The sequence below is a fragment of the Schistocerca gregaria genome, unplaced genomic scaffold (assembly GCF_023897955.1).
Source record: "Schistocerca gregaria isolate iqSchGreg1 unplaced genomic scaffold, iqSchGreg1.2 ptg001732l, whole genome shotgun sequence".
Lineage (NCBI taxonomy): Eukaryota > Metazoa > Arthropoda > Insecta > Orthoptera > Acrididae > Schistocerca > Schistocerca gregaria.
The window spans coordinates 1-5,000 of NW_026062985.1; the positions used below are offsets into that span (position 1 = coordinate 1).

The 5,000-nt window shown below is 58.5% G+C and overlaps 1 non-coding gene and 1 pseudogene across 1 annotated transcript; both read left to right on the plus strand.

The window, feature by feature from the left end:
* The first annotated feature begins 1,861 nt into the window (after positions 1–1,861).
* On the plus strand, positions 1,862–2,016 carry LOC126334326 (5.8S ribosomal RNA). The gene has a single exon (XR_007564655.1). It is a non-coding gene; the product is annotated as a 5.8S ribosomal RNA (ribosomal RNA).
* A 188-nt stretch (positions 2,017–2,204) lies between these two features.
* The window catches only part of LOC126334329 (large subunit ribosomal RNA), a 4,762-nt pseudogene continuing 1,966 nt past the window's right edge, over positions 2,205–5,000 (plus strand).

Consider the following 5,000-nt stretch of genomic DNA (forward strand, 5'->3'; position numbering starts at 1 on the left):
AGGGTTCGATTCCGGAGAGGGAGCCTGAGAAACGGCTACCACATCCAAGGAAGGCAGCAGGCGCGCAAATTACCCACTCCCGGCACGGGGAGGTAGTGACGAAAAATAACGATACGGGACTCATCCGAGGCCCCGTAATCGGAATGAGTACACTTTAAATCCTTTAACGAGTATCTATTGGAGGGCAAGTCTGGTGCCAGCAGCCGCGGTAATTCCAGCTCCAATAGCGTATATTAAAGTTGTTGCGGTTAAAAAGCTCGTAGTTGGATTTGTGTCCCACGCTGTTGGTTCACCGCCCGTCGGTGTTTAACTGGCATGTATCGTGGGACGTCCTGCCGGTGGGGCGAGCCGAAGGCGTGCTTGCGCGTCCCGAGGCGGACCCCGTTGAAATCCTACCAGGGTGCTCTTAGTTGAGTGTCTCGGTGGGCCGGCACGTTTACTTTGAACAAATTAGAGTGCTTAAAGCAGGCAAGCCCGCCTGAATACTGTGTGCATGGAATAATGGAATAGGACCTCGGTTCTATTTTGTTGGTTTTCGGAACCCGAGGTAATGATTAATAGGGACAGGCGGGGGCATTCGTATTGCGACGTTAGAGGTGAAATTCTTGGATCGTCGCAAGACGAACAGAAGCGAAAGCATTTGCCAAGTATGTTTTCATTAATCAAGAACGAAAGTTAGAGGTTCGAAGGCGATCAGATACCGCCCTAGTTCTAACCATAAACGATGCCAGCCAGCGATCCGCCGCAGTTCCTCCGATGACTCGGCGGGCAGCCTCCGGGAAACCAAAGCTTTTGGGTTCCGGGGGAAGTATGGTTGCAAAGCTGAAACTTAAAGGAATTGACGGAAGGGCACCACCAGGAGTGGAGCCTGCGGCTTAATTTGACTCAACACGGGAAACCTCACCAGGCCCGGACACCGGAAGGATTGACAGATTGATAGCTCTTTCTTGATTCGGTGGGTGGTGGTGCATGGCCGTTCTTAGTTGGTGGAGCGATTTGTCTGGTTAATTCCGATAACGAACGAGACTCTAGCCTGCTAACTAGTCGCGTGACATCCTTCGTGCTGTCAGCGATTACTTTTCTTCTTAGAGGGACAGGCGGCTTCTAGCCGCACGAGATTGAGCAATAACAGGTCTGTGATGCCCTTAGATGTTCTGGGCCGCACGCGCGCTACACTGAAGGAATCAGCGTGTCTTCCTAGGCCGAAAGGTCGGGGTAACCCGCTGAACCTCCTTCGTGCTAGGGATTGGGGCTTGCAATTGTTCCCCATGAACGAGGAATTCCCAGTAAGCGCGAGTCATAAGCTCGCGTTGATTACGTCCCTGCCCTTTGTACACACCGCCCGTCGCTACTACCGATTGAATGATTTAGTGAGGTCTTCGGACTGGTACGCGGCATCGACTCTGTCGTTGCCGATGCTACCGGAAAGATGACCAAACTTGATCATTTAGAGGAAGTAAAAGTCGTAACAAGGTTTCCGTAGGTGAACCTGCGGAAGGATCATTACCGACTAGACTGCATGTCTTTCGATGTGCGTGTCGTGTCGCGCAACACGCTACCTGTACGGCAGTAGCCGTGCGCCGCGTGCGGAACCACGCGTGCCTCTCAAAACTAGCGCAAGTGTTGTTGTGTGGTACGAGCGCTGAAGCTCTGGAGCGGCTGGCCTGCGGCACCTGGCGCCTGGCGCCGGTTTTGAATGACTTTCGCCCGAGTGCCTGTCCGCTCCGGTGTGGAGCCGTACGACGCCCATCGGCCGTCAGGCCGTTGGACACAAAGTAATGGAACAGGGGCCGTCAAACGCCTCAGTCCCGCCTCTGCAACTGTCTTGAAAGAGACGGTGGAGAACTGAAAAGATAAAGATCACCCAGGACGGTGGATCACTCGGCTCGTGGGTCGATGAAGAACGCAGCAAATTGCGCGTCGACATGTGAACTGCAGGACACATGAACATCGACGTTTCGAACGCACATTGCGGTCCATGGATTCCGTTCCCGGGCCACGTCTGGCTGAGGGTCGGCTACGTATACTGAAGCGCGCGGCGTTTGTCCCGCTTCGGGCGCCTGGGAGTGTCGTGGTCGCCTGTGTGGCCGGCCGCGTCTCCTTAAACGTGCGATGCGCGCCCGTCGCCTGGCGGTTCGCATACCGGTGCTTTCTCGGTAGCGTGCACAGCCGGCTGGCGGTGTGGCGTGCGACACCTCGTACAACGACCTCAGAGCAGGCGAGACTACCCGCTGAATTTAAGCATATTACTAAGCGGAGGAAAAGAAACTAACAAGGATTCCCCCAGTAGCGGCGAGCGAACAGGGAAGAGTCCAGCACCGAACCCCGCAGGCTGCCGCCTGTCGTGGCATGTGGTGTTCGGGAGGGTCCACTACCCCGACGCCTCGCGCCGAGCCCAAGTCCAACTTGAATGAGGCCACGGCCCGTAGAGGGTGCCAGGCCCGTAGCGGCCGGTGCGAGCGTCGGCGGGACCTCTCCTTCGAGTCGGGTTGCTTGAGAGTGCAGCTCCAAGTGGGTGGTAAACTCCATCTGAGACTAAATATGACCACGAGACCGATAGCGAACAAGTACCGTGAGGGAAAGTTGAAAAGAACTTTGAAGAGAGAGTTCAAAAGTACGTGAAACCGTTCTGGGGTAAACGTGAGAAGTCCGAAAGGTCGAACGGGTGAGATTCACGCCCATCCGGCCACTGGCCCCCGCCCTCGGCAGATGGGGCCGGCCGCCCGCGCGGAGCAATCCGCGGCGGGGTCGTGTCCGGTTGCCTTTCCACTCGCCGCGGGGTGGGGCCGTTCCGGTGTGCGGTGGGCCGCACTTCTCCCCTAGTAGGACGTCGCGACCCGCTGGGTGCCGGCCTACGGCCCGGGTGCGCAGCCTGTCCTTCCGCGGGCCTCGGTTCGCGTCTGTTGGGCAGAGCCCCGGTGTCCTGGCTGGCTGCTCGGCGGTATATCTGGAGGAGTCGATTCGCCCCTTTGGGCGCTCGGGCTCCCGGCAAGCGCGCGCGGTTCTTCCCGGATGACGGACCTACCTGGCCCGGCCCCGGACCCGCGCCGCTGTTGGCTCGGGATGCTCTCGGGCGGAATAATCGCTCCCGTCAGCGGCGCTTCAGCTTTGGACAATTTCACGACCCGTCTTGAAACACGGACCAAGGAGTCTAACATGTGCGCGAGTCATTGGGCTGTACGAAACCTAAAGGCGTAATGAAAGTGAAGGTCTCGCCTTGCGCGGGCCGAGGGAGGATGGGGCTTCCCCGCCCTTCACGGGGCGGCGGCCTCCGCACTCCCGGGGCGTCTCGTCCTCATTGCGAGGTGAGGCGCACCTAGAGCGTACACGTTGGGACCCGAAAGATGGTGAACTATGCCTGGCCAGGACGAAGTCAGGGGAAACCCTGATGGAGGTCCGTAGCGATTCTGACGTGCAAATCGATCGTCGGAGCTGGGTATAGGGGCGAAAGACTAATCGAACCATCTAGTAGCTGGTTCCCTCCGAAGTTTCCCTCAGGATAGCTGGTGCTCGTACGAGTCTCATCCGGTAAAGCGAATGATTAGAGGCCTTGGGGCCGAAACGACCTCAACCTATTCTCAAACATTAAATGGGTGAGATCTCCGGCTTGCTTGATATGCTGAAGCCGCGAGCAAACGACTCGGATCGGAGTGCCAAGTGGGCCACTTTTGGTAAGCAGAACTGGCGCTGTGGGATGAACCAAACGCCGAGTTAAGGCGCCCGAATCGACGCTCATGGGAAACCATGAAAGGCGTTGGTTGCTTAAGACAGCAGGACGGTGGCCATGGAAGTCGGAATCCGCTAAGGAGTGTGTAACAACTCACCTGCCGAAGCAACTAGCCCTGAAAATGGATGGCGCTGAAGCGTCGTGCCTATACTCGGCCGTCAGTCTGGCAGTCATGGCCGGTCCTCGCGGCCGGCCGCGAAGCCCTGACGAGTAGGAGGGTCGCGGCGGTGGGCGCAGAAGGGTCTGGGCGTGAGCCTGCCTGGAGCCGCCGTCGGTGCAGATCTTGGTGGTAGTAGCAAATACTCCAGCGAGGCCCTGGAGGGCTGACGCGGAGAAGGGTTTCGTGTGAACAGCCGTTGCACACGAGTCAGTCGATCCTAAGCCCTAGGAGAAATCCGATGTTGATGGGGGCCGTCATAGCATGATGCACTTTGTGCTGGCCCCCGTTGGGCGAAAGGGAATCCGGTTCCTATTCCGGAACCCGGCAGCGGAACCGATACAAGTCGGGCCCCTCTTTTAGAGATGCTCGTCGGGGTAACCCAAAAGGACCCGGAGACGCCGTCGGGAGATCGGGGAAGAGTTTTCTTTTCTGCATGAGCGTTCGAGTTCCCTGGAATCCTCTAGCAGGGAGATAGGGTTTGGAACGCGAAGAGCACCGCAGTTGCGGCGGTGTCCCGATCTTCCCCTCGGACCTTGAAAATCCGGGAGAGGGCCACGTGGAGGTGTCGCGCCGGTTCGTACCCATATCCGCAGCAGGTCTCCAAGGTGAAGAGCCTCTAGTCGATAGAATAATGTAGGTAAGGGAAGTCGGCAAATTGGATCCGTAACTTCGGGATAAGGATTGGCTCTGAGGATCGGGGCGTGTCGGGCTTGGTCGGGAAGTGGGTCAGCGCTAACGTGCCGGGCCTGGGCGAGGTGAGTGCCGTAGGGGTGCCGGTAAGTGCGGGCGTTTAGCGCGGGCGTGGTCTGCTCTCGCCGTTGGTTGGCCTCGTGCTGGCCGGCGGTGCAGGATGCGCGCGCCTGCGCGGCGTTCGCGCCCCGGTGCTTCAACCTGCGTGCAGGATCCGAGCTCGGTCCCGTGCCTTGGCCTCCCACGGATCTTCCTTGCTGCGAGGCCGCGTCCGCCTTAGCGTGCTCCTCCGGGGGCGCGCGGGTGCGCGGATTCTCTTCGGCCGCCATTCAACGATCAACTCAGAACTGGCACGGACTGGGGGAATCCGACTGTCTAATTAAAACAAAGCATTGCGATGGCCCTAGCGGGTGTTGCCGCAAT